At 46.3% G+C, this 12,341-nt stretch overlaps 1 protein-coding gene across 1 annotated transcript in view; it reads right to left on the bottom strand.

Moving 5' to 3' along the window:
• LOC110839745 (uncharacterized) overlaps positions 1-12,341 on the bottom strand; it is a 276,902-nt gene that overhangs the window by 151,082 nt on the left and 113,479 nt on the right. The gene's annotated exons all lie outside the window — the stretch shown is intronic.

Raw genomic sequence — 12,341 nt, forward strand, 5'->3', positions numbered from 1 at the left:
TTTTTGTGGCTCTTTAGACATTGTTGTTTGTTTATAGACATTGTTGCGTTTAGCATTGTTTTGTTTACATTGTTGCGTCTGTTTAAAAGCCGATTGACAATCGGCTTTGGCAGCAGGGACCGGAGAGCGGAGCGAGGATTGGGAGTGGACGAGACCCCCACCGGCACAGCCTGGAGAGAGGTAGGGACGATGCTTGCGCTTGCGCAGGCCTCCGCCCTCAGTTAGCTTTTTGGTTGTGTCCAGTGGGACTCGTGTCGAACGAGGGCTGCCAGAGGTCGCCCAAGGGCAACCGAGGGCGACCGATGTTCAGCAGGCCAGCCGAGGCCGTCCCCAAAAGACGGCCAAGTCGGCACAACGAGTGGTTAGACTACTCGGCTACCCTGACTGAGGTTTTCCGTGCTTTTCCTCAGTTGTAAGGCGAATGCCAGGGTATAACTTAATAGGGGCACGGCCCGCCACCCCCACCCCGATCACGGAGGCCATCAGCTGAAGTGATCTTCCCCCCATGCCGCAGAGGCCTTCAGCCGAAACGGCCCCTCCCTCTCTGGGTTCAAACCCCGGAGATCCAACCAACCAAATTCCTTTGGACAACTTGCCTGACGGGATGACCTCCCATCAGCAGCAACGGATCCCAGTTTGAATGGTCGAGGCTCCCGCCACGACGTAACCCTGTTAGCGATAGCCAAATTTCCGTTTCTTATATTAAGACTGTTTACCATTTCCAGCAATGCGCCTTGTGCGCAGGAATGGTTTCACCTAGGTAGGGACGATGCTTGCGCTTGCGCAGGCCTCCGCCCTCAGTTAGCTTTTTTGGTTTGGTTGGTTGGCTTTGGCAGCAGTGTAGGAGGTGAGAGTGTGGAAGGAGAGTGCGAAGAGAGCTGAGCTGTGAATCGCTCTTAGGTGAAGTGTGTTGTAGAGTAGATCATTTTGTGCTGTAAAAGACGTTTTAGTTTGATTAAATTGATTATTGCTGGAGGACATTGGTCTCTTACAATCCAACCAAGTATACAGTCGGACAATCAGATTCGAGGCAGCAGACGTGAATAATCCAGGGTTGACAATCTAGGTCGTAAATACCGTCCCACGTTACACTGGTGTCAGAAGTGGGACACAGCAATGCCAGACACAACAATGTCTATAAACGAGTATAACAATGCCAACCGCAACACGTCACACTACCCCCTCCTTAAAGCTGCTCGTCCCGAGCAGCACCCGAATACGGCGCCAACCTGTCCAGGTGGACTACCATCATCCGGGCCGGGATATGCTGCTGAATCCGGTAAACCACGTCGTTGATTCTGGTCACCACCCTGTAGGGGCCCTCCCAAGATGTTTTTAGCTTGGGAGACTTCCCTTTTGTCCGGGTAGGACGATACAACCACACGCGATCTCCCTCCTGGAAGCCAGCCGAGTTTTGCCAGGCGATCATAGCGTGCCTTCATCCGGTCGCTGGCCATCTTCAGATGCTGGCGGGCATGGTTATGCGCGTCACAGAGTCGTTCCTCGAGATCTGCCGCATAATCGGTTGTCGACTTCTCCCTATCTGGAGGAGACCCGAACATAAGGTCGCACGGCAGGCGTAGCTCCCTCCCAAACACTAGGCTGGCCGGTGTTACCCCCGTAGTCTCGTGGGTCGAGGCTCGGTACGCCAGGAGGAAGAGAGGCAGTCTGGTGTCCCAGTCCCGCTGATGTGATGAGACGACCTTCCGTAGATGTTCTTCGACCGTTTTCACAAAGCGCTCTACCATGCCGTCCGACTGTGGGTGCAGAGGGGTGGTGCGAGTCTTGGTCACCCCCAGATACTGCAACACCTCTTGGAGCAGTCGGGATTCAAAGTTCCGGCCCTGGTCGCTGTGCAGCTCCCTCGGAACTCCGAAGCGGCAAAAGAAATTGCTTATGAGGACGTCTGCCACTGTTGACGCCTCCTGATTGGTTATGGCGTAGACCTCTGGCCATATCGTAAAATAATCCATTGCGATCAGGAGATAGCGGTTTCCTGCGTCGCTCCTCGGGAAGGTTCCCGCGATATCCATGGCGATCCTCTCAAATGGAGCGCCCACGTTGTATTGGCGCATGAGGCCGCGACTTCTGGTCCTGGGGCCCCGGCTGGCGGCACATGTGTAACATTGCCGACACCATTGCTCCACGTCGCTCCTAGAGTGTAGCCAGTAATACCGCCGCCTGACATTGTCTAGGGTTTAGTTAATTCCCAGGTGTCCTCCGGAAGACCCTCCATGAACCTCGGCCAGAACCTCCTTTATCTTACTTCGTGGCATGACCAATTGAGCCGTCTTCGCTTTACCATACGCCGACTCCCAGTGTCGTTCTAGCACGCAGTCCCTAATCGCTAGGGAGTCCCATTGTGCCCAGTAGCTCTTGTAGACCGGGCTACAGTCAGCGATGTCATCCCACTGGGGTCGTTGTCCCCTTTCCATCTCTTGCAAGATCTGCCCCACATCTTGGTCCTCCAGCTGCTCTTTTCTTAGTGTCACCCGGTCCCAGCCATCCGCGACTGTAGTGGCGACGGCTCGCACCTTTACGCGACCCGCTCGTTGCTCGACCTTCTGGCAGTTGCCACAGTCCTCCGAGCATGGCCTTCTAGAGAGAGAGCGTCGGCGTTGGTATGCCTCCGTCCCTGTCGATGTTCAGAGGTAAAGTTATATTCTTGTAGTCGCGGACCCAACGGGCAGTCTGTCCCTCCAGGTTCTTGAAACCGAGCAGCCACGTTAAGGCGGAGTGATCCGTACGCAGGTGGAACTCTTGCCCATACAGGTACTTGTGGAAATGTTCCAAGGTTTTTACCACAGCCAGCAGCTCCCTCTGGGTGACACAGTAATTCCTCTCGGGGCGGGATAGGGTCTTGCTATAGTAGCCTATTACTCGCTCCTGGCCATCTTGTACCTGGGATAACACGCCTCCGATCCCAATGCTGCTTGCGTCGGTTTCTACCAGGAACTTCTCGCCAGGTCGTGGATATCCTAAAATGGGCGATGCACACAGCGACTCTTTCAAGGACTCGAATGCAACGTCCGCCTCCGGGGACCAGTGGAACGTTCTTTTCTCCTCGGTGAGTTGAGTCAGTGGCTTGGCGATGTCAGCAAACCCGGCAATGAATCTCCGATAGTAGGTGCATAGGCCGATGAAGCTCCTTAGCTCGTGCTTGTCCTTTGGCCTCGGCCACTCTCGCACAGCCTTCAGCTTTTCGGGATCGGTTGTCACCCCGCCGGGGGAAACCACATGTCCTAGATATTTCGCCTCCTTCTGGAGCATCCGACACTTTCCGGAGTTCAGCTTAAGTCCGGCTTCCCTGAGCCCCTGGAGCACTTCCCTCAGATTATCCAAGTGCTTCCGGAATGTCCGACCAATGACGATGACATCATCCAGGTAGACCAAGCAGGCTTTGTGCGTCAGGTCCCGCAGGACGGACTCCATCAGCCGCTCGAACGTTGCTGGAACGTTGCAAAGGCCGAATGGCATTACTGTGAATTGCCACAGCCCCTGTCCAGTAGACAATGCAGTCTCTTTATCCTCAGGATGCAGGACCACCTGCCAGTAGCCACTCTTTAGGTCTAATGTCGAGAACCATTTGGCCCCTGCCAGTGTGTCTAGGGTATCGTCGATCCTGGGCAGTGGGAAGCAATCCTTCTTGGTGACGTTATTCAGCTTCCTGTAGTCAACGCAGAACCGCAGTTCCCCGTTCTTCTTTCGCACAAGCAAGACGGGCGACGACCACGGGCTGTCTGATGCCTCGATCACACCTCGTTCCCCCATGTCCCTTAGCATACCGTCCACCTCTTCTTGTTTTGCTAACGGAAGCCTCCGAGGAGGCTGACGGATCGGACGAGCATCGCCTGTGCTGATGCGGTGGAGCACTCTGTCCGTCCGCCCATAACCATTGTTTTCTGTCACGAAGACATCCTGAAAGTCGAGGACCAATGCCTTCAGCTCCCTGGCTTCCATTGTCGTCAGGCTCAGGATAGCATCGGCGACCATGCCCTGCAGTGGCTTGCACAGCTCTCTGTTCTGCGACGGAGGTTCTATATTGCCAGCCGGGCCCGCCCACGTGACCGATTCACACAGGCCCAAAGTTGTGCCCTCCGCCAGCACTTGGTCGCCGTCCCCGACATTCACAACTCTCACAGGCACGCTGCGCCGGGTGCGGACTATCGCCCTGGCTACGTATAGTCCTTCTCGTGGTAAAGGGTCCACACCAGGTTCTATTATTCCGCTCGCCGTTCCCACGGGGTCGTTCCTCCGTGCCTCTCGCACCGCGCCGGTATTATTTCCTCGCTGGCTAATGTCAGGCGTGTGGATCGGGGTCTACACCGAGGGCTCCATAGAGATATCTCTTCTTGGGCCAGTCCCAGCAATTGGCGTCCTACTTCCACAGTCGCATCGTACGCTCGCAGGACGTCCAGCCCCAGGATTATGTCGTCCGTGGCGTCGGCTACAAACATCCAGGTGCGGATGGCACTCTGCCCCAGCGTTAGCTTAACTAACACCTCTTTCAAAGCGGGGATGGTTTCACCGGACGCTGTCTGCAGCACGTACGGTCTGCTCGGCTCCCGCTCTGATTCTCCCGCTACGACGTCGGTCACTGCAGCTCCGGTGTCGATGGTCACATTACAGCGTCTTCCCCGAATCCAGCCTTCGGTGATCAGACCGTCGTCACTCCTCTTGGTGACCACGCTCAGTGTAAAGCGAGGGGAATGGTGTGGTGGGGCCGACGGTCCCCTCCATACGCCGGCCATTACTCCCGAGACCTGGTTGGTCCTTGCGGAGACCCACGGATACCATCTCATCAGGTAGCCGGGGGCGCCGCACTGCCAGCACACCGGTCGCCCCCATCCAGGACGCCTATCCTGAGGCGATCACTCTTCCGTCGGGTCCTTTGACCGTATTTGACGCATCGTTGGTGTTGATCCTGCGGCTGCCTTTGCTGCCTGTAGCTTCATTGAGGGTCGGTCCCCGCCCATTAGAAGGTGTTGCTTAATCTCTCGGTCTCCCAGGCCGTCGATGAAAGCGTGAGCGGCCTCCCTCTGCAGGAAATCTGCGGGAAGCCCTACGAACGCTCGATGGGCCAGCTTCTCTATTGCCGCTGCGAATTCCTGCAGAGTTTCGCCCCTCCCCTGTGTCCTTGTTTCAACTGAGATCGGTAGACCGCCACCAGCTGATGGTCCCCGTAACGGCCCTCTAATGCGTTGAGGATGTCGTCGTAGGCCGCCCCAACAGGAACGCCATGCAGGATGTCAGCGGCTTGCCCTTGAAGTACGGCAAGGAGATGCGTGACCTTATCCCGAGGCGTCCAGCCATTGTGGTTGGCCACAGCCTCAAACTGCCGATGGAATACTGTCCAAGACGTGGATCCGTCGAACTTAGGCGGTTTCACACGGTCCGTGCCACCCACGAACGTTCCGGCCCCTCCGTGCCTTGTTCGGGCCTGCAGCCGTGTCTCGAACTCGCGCCGCGTGGTCTCTAACTTTTGTCCGAGATCGTCGGTGATCCTCTCCTCTAATTCCACCTGACTGCACCTCAGGGCGCTTATTTCTTTCGAAAACTGTGCGCCTAGATTATCTTGTAGCTGTTTCTGGCTGACATCCATCTTGTCTTCAAGACTGTCCTGAAGCTGTTGCTGGATGCACGTAAACGTCTCGTAGTTGTTTCTGGCTGGCATCCAGCAACAGCTTCAGGACAAGTGGTTGGAAAGGGAGAGTGTTGAAGAGTGGTTGGAAAAGGGAGAGTGTTGAAGAGTGGTTGGAAAGGGAGTGTGGAAAGAACAGAAATGTGAATCGGGCTTAAGAGAAGTGTGCCGTGAGAGCCGAGCCAACGAGAGGTCTGGTGTGGCGCTGAGAAAGGACGAATCGGCTACGTGTGAGGCACCGGGTACGTGGACCGTGGCGGCCGAGGAGCCAGCGTGTGTCCAGTGGGGTGCTACGGGCCGACGCTGAGTAAGGACAGGTCGTCTGCGTGAGCGAGCACCGGGTACGTGGACCGTGGCGGCCGAGGAGCCAGCGTGTGTCCAGTGGGGTGCTACGGGCCGATGTGTAAGTGAAGAGCGCCGAACTCGAGGGACCAGATAGACTCGGAGGACAAGTGTGTGTGTGTGTGTGTGTGTGTGTGTGTGTGTGTGTGTGTGTGTGTGTGTGTGTGTAGAGAACAGAGACACGAAGTGTGTTGTTATTGTTGTAGAGAGTTGACTGTAAGTGCAGACCTCTGTAACTGATTTAATTTGACGTGAATAAATCAGGGTTGACAATCCAGGTCGCAGCGCCGACCCACGTTACAGTATTTTATATAGGGCCATAAACTATGCACCAATAATGAAACTTTTGAGGTTTGAGGATCACCGACAAGCATAAAGATAGTTGCTTTCTCGATCACTCTGATGCTGGAAGCAGTCGGTCAGTATCTAACAGACTACCCAATGCAACATCCCAGAAGAGAGCCATTTTTGTCTTCAGGTATGTTGCACCTTGCAAATACTGACCGACGTTTCAGTAAAATTTACTGTCTCCATCATCAGGGTACATTTCTGTATATTATATTTGTTTATGCGGGTTTGTACGTTTTTCATGCAGACATAAGTACAAGCGCCTTATACGCAGTACCAATTACTTATCCAAAAATTCCCTTCGCCCGCAATGCACAGTGCAGTTGAAACACCTAAAGCATTAATCTCTTGCATATTTGGTTATCAACACGCTGATATTTTCTTCATAATCTACATGCTCTAAGGCTTGTTCTTTATTCCATCCACATTTTTCTTTTGATGTTAATTTCAACCGTTGCATTTTACATTTCTTTAAAAAAAATATGCCTCAATTCACGTAGAGTGAATTATGTAGGTACAAGGAACCTGAGATCAGATCAGCTACAAAAAGTGGTTTTATTCATACATAGAATATATTTCAGTGAAATAAGAAATTAATTTTTCTACCGTACGTGTTCGAGACGACATGCTAACTCATGTTCGGAGCAGACCCCACTGTGCTGGAATGAATTTCCTTATGATGTTACTTAGCTCTTTCATTCAAACGAAGATGCATCTAAATTACATTCTGAATATATATTGCAACCGATAGCCCGTGGTTTGGACCTCGATAACGATTTTCTAGTTATAGTAAGCGATGATGAAAAGGGCGAATGATCTTACTTAGGATAACCGTTAACTTTAACTTGCAGGTAAGAAGGCCGAATGTGCTGGAAGTCATAGACTAAATTTTCCGTAATTATATTTTGTGTAAATTATATATATACACCAGTTTTTATTTCTGTAAATGCCATCCTATAAGCGGGTGATAACAAAGCTTACATACAGCACGGTCCTACTTACATAAATTAAATGCAGAGGCAAAATTACACAGCCTAATCAGTGATAAAAAAAGTTACATGGCTGCGCTTTTCAACAAATATTATCAGCATGATAAAATCCTGAAGGATTCGATATGCAATATGTATAACACATATCAGGTGGTTTAGCGTGAAACACTTCACTCTGAACAACTGAAGAAAACATACCGCTTGGAAGATGTGTCGTTATTAAATTGTTAACTAGCGTATGACTGGATCAGTTAAAGCTGACTGGAATACAACTTGTTGTGTTGAGCGGTAATACAGCTTACTGCAGCATTATTTATGAAAAACGTATTGACAGTACAAAATATATAAAATATTTTTGTAAGGTTTTGAACTTGAAAACATCTGCACGACGACTAAAGCCAGATTCTTGCCAAACTCCAACAACATAAAATAGAACGCCTGACACCAGACTTCAAAACCCCGTAAAATGCAGACACCGGTAGACTTCGTCATAACCTCCTGCTACCAGAGTTGCCACCATCAGATTTACAAATCTTTCTCTCTTTTTCTCATCGTAAGAACAGCGCACTTGTCCAGCCAAGCATGACCAATACTGACTATTATATTAGGAATAGGCAGATTTTGTCCTTGAACAAACATTTCCTACTACTGATGATACAATCCTACTACTAGGTCATAAACAAATGGCCCAGGAGAAGTAATGAGTTTAACAGGAAACATATTTTTTACACACAGTTTCATCCCATCTCGCTAAGAGAACTAACAAAACCTTGGACTTACTGTGGGAAATGAAATCCCCTCACCTTTAAGACTGACTCAAATGAAATGATAGATATGGAAGTTTTAAGGTCGTATCAAGAGAAACCTCCTGATGCTTCGTATTATAAGCAAATGATATCCGTTCAAATGCTCGTGGCCTTCAGATCAGACAACACAGGGCACCAGGTAACACGACAGAAACACTTGTTCAGTCTTGCAACTGCTTTGTTCCGATGAGAACAAATTGAAGTCTGACAGCGTTTCTAAGCTACGAGACTTCACGTGTGTCGGTAGCACATATTTCTGATTGCAACAAGAAAGGCTGGTGACCATTTATAGACAACCTAAGTGTTTGTTGTAAACTTCATTGGTACTCCGTGAACGCTAATAAACCTATGGAACTTCCGGTTCTCATAAAGTGCAAATAAATGGTCGGTAGGGATGAGAAATAATTTATTAAACGCCAACTTAATTATGTATTTTAAACTACGAATTTTCCAAGGACGCATCATGTAACACCGTAAGAATAAAACAATAAACCCATTAACCCTGCTTGCCATTTGTGTGGACGTAAAAATTTTGTCTCCGCATGGCATAAAACTTTCAAAACCTAAAAGCATAATTATGAGAGAGGAGGAGAAAAAGAGGATAAAGATACAGTAATACACCTAGGATCATAAAATTGAACAAATGAAGAAGAGAAGGAAGAAGATTTATTAGAATTAGGACAGAGAACATGAAAGTGAAGAAGACGACGAGAAAGATAAAATAGCAGAAGAAGAAATGTGCAATGAAGGAAAATAATTTAGCACAAAAGTTTTGTCTTTTAGGTTTCATTTGGGTCTGAAATATAAAAATTTGGTTGCTAATGCTTTAAAATAAATTACCGTAATATAAATTCACGACATATTAGACTGCATAAACACATACAATATACACACTACATCATTATGGCTTATGAACTTGTATATAGATTGTTATAGATGGTATCTAGCCTATAAAAAAACGAAATAAATTAACAATTATTTATATCTTAAATGTAAAATCATTTCAGAGTTGTTCATTCGCTAACAAACTACCAACTGAGTATGGAAAATAGCAAATAATGCATTCTGCTTTTAAAACTGAAGCAGGCATACGTCTTTACACATATTACATCTCCAGTTCTCTACACCTACGTATAAAAAACAAGAATAATGTATCAAATTCTAAAACGCCTAATTCATCAATTATAATGATCAGGTTATCAGTCAGTCATGGTTTTCCTCGTACATCATTTTATATAACGAATCCACTGTCTGTGACTAGGACAAGTCGATGCAATGTGATACGTAGTCAGTTGTAAAAAACACGTGGAATTACTACAAAGAATAAATCATCTACATCTGGATCAAAGTAAGAATAAATTATGGATGTCAAACATGAAAGACGAACGAATATTACGGTAATCTAAACATCTTAGTGAATCACGACCAGAGCGTTAGCAGACCCGAGTTCAGATCCATCACAAACCTGCCTCTCTCCTCAACTTCCTTATCTTTTCCCATTAAATCAGAGGTTAAAGCCCACTTTCCAAGCTAAACAATTGACATCCTTTATCGGCCGTCGTGACTATTTATTCGACATATTCACAGCTTCATTTCATACATAAATGGAGAAGCTTCATAATTTGTAGACCTAATCTTTATCAAATATTATAATAATATGGAGAATAAGGCATGTGGACATCTAATATACAAGAGGAGATGAGAAATATATAAAATGTTTAACAGGACAGCCTGAAGAATTTACCACATATAAGAAATGGTGAAAAAACTAAGCCATGCAGACAGAGTGAACTAAGTTGGGTAACCGAACACAACAAGACAGTTTCCATAATAGTATTACGTTAAATTAAATAAATTCGATGTAGAGGCTCGGTAAGTGGTCTGAAAATACTTGTGTCGATATATTTTGTGAGTTGGCTAACATGCTACGACCTATGGGTCAAACTGGTCATGAGGTTATGAAGACCCCATGGGAGCAAAACCATCTAAACACGTCTATAATGTAGTGAAATGGGCTTTTATTTCTACGTCCAGATTTGAAGGATTACAAGCATGCGACCATGTTCATTTATCTTGTCTTGTAGTGTGTTAGATGTTAGTGCATAGGTGATAGTTGAGCGGGGGTTAGGGGGGGGGGGGGAACGGAGGCGAAAGAAAAATTAAGTCACTCTAAATTTTAAGAATAACGTTTTTTGGTATGTTTCGCCAAATAGTCAAGCAGAAACTGACTGCCTTTTCGGAAGACCTTGGTGCCTTCAACATCAGGGCAATAAACACCTCTCAATCGCCGTCCAGTTTCTGCCAAACCGCACGGCGCAGTGTCCCAAAACACAAGACATCTTCATTATTGTCGCTGTGAGAACTTTAAATCTCACATAAATTTGTTTCTTTACTCTCTATCATACACTGCATGAATAAACTAACACGTTTTCCTCTTTTCATACAAAACATCAATATAACAGTTACGACTCCAGCCGCGTTAATTCCGGGAAAGAGCCAATGGATACACCTGGATCACAGGCCGGGTTGCTTCCAGAGCCGGTCTGAGTATTCTGGCAGTGACAAAGAAACACTGTCCTTGCTGGGAATCGATTCTCGTTCTCCAAGCCCGTATTTAGTCTTCATATTGACTGAGCTATTTTTGTATAACATTTTTAAAAGTTCACACCAAAATTGTTTCACTAACTCTTAATAAAGTCGAGGTAACCGAACGTGTTAGTCTGTGGTACACTGTCATAGTGAAGTGTTTGAAACTCTCGTTTGTGAGGGCAGAGGGTAACGTCTGATCTCTGAGATTGATCTGCAGGTGGTCTAGTGACTATGCCACCTGTTTCAATATGTTCAAGCATTCACAATCAAATTTGACACAGGGTCAGAAGGTTTGGCAATTACATAACACACACAAAACATCACATGCCACATGTGCAGCACAGCCGACGCACTCCAGCTGTGGTCATTAAGGCACTGACGGGACTATATTTCTGGTCGTCATTTGCATTCTTATACGTAGGCGTGCAAAGAACAGACCGACTAGTTGTTCCGCCCGGCTTTGCAGTTGCCTTAGAGCCCGTTTGACTCTCAGTACAATTGACTAAGGTTTTTCTTAAGTCCCCGCTAACATATTCGTTAAAATAAGCCAAGGTTACTATACTCACACACTTTTAAGTTAATAATTTACATTCTTACTATAGTTCTATGCTAATTAACACATAACTGAAACAATGCCGTTAAATAACCCAAGAAACAATCAATTAGCTCCATAAAGCAATTAGCCCCTAGGCTCATAATACTAATTCCTAAATATAATGGAATCTATGTAAATAGTGCAGTTATCTTCAGGATAAATAATACAATTTAACCACCACTACGGGTTGTCCAAATAATATGTATATACAGTAGGTTAATATTCCATACTGTAATGCTTCTTCGTGTTTTTGGGACACCTGTCTGTTGGTGTCTTATTATATACATTATAATTCAATTCAATTCATTTATTTAAGTGTTTGCCAACAGCAAGAAGCCAATAACAGGCAAACACTGCTAATACATACAATAATAATAAAATAATAATGAAAAATATTTCACAAACAAATTAACTAAACATATATATATATATATATATATATATATATATATAATAATCATACTTATTTAACGATCAGATGCTTTCAAGGTGTATTAGACCCTCCAATCTCATTTTGTCTATGGATCCAACTTCTTTACCAGTGTTTTCTCATTTTAATTTTACGATTAACAAGGAACTTCTCAATTGTGCAGGTGCATTATTTTTAATACGTACGAAAGTAAATAAAAATCTATACAAAAGTATTGTTGAAAACACTTTTGATGCTGTTAGTACTTTCGTTACATACGTAACGCTGCTTTACCACAGACATGACGTGTGCAGAGTTTGGGTAAAGAACGCAGAACATGGGTGAGGTTGACGCCAATTAAATTTGCAGGCAAGATGCAGTTCATATAAAATAGATTTACGTCATGTTAGTTGTATACCTTGGAACAACAACCTCCAGCATAGTTGTTCTTGAGGAACTAATATTCACGAAGATAGTCAAATTAAGATTAATTACCTTATTCAAAATATCCAGGCATTGGAGTCTATCCTGAACCATTTGCATCCAGACCACATTCTTACACCCTATTTGCTTAAAATCCACTTTAATACTTTCCTTTAATTTTCGTATAGTTCTACCAAGT

Source organism: Zootermopsis nevadensis, unplaced genomic scaffold (assembly GCF_977971745.1).
Source record: "Zootermopsis nevadensis isolate Lab colony 2312 unplaced genomic scaffold, Znev_1.0 Znev_ptg000022l, whole genome shotgun sequence".
NCBI classification, from domain to species: Eukaryota; Metazoa; Arthropoda; class Insecta; order Blattodea; family Termopsidae; genus Zootermopsis; species Zootermopsis nevadensis.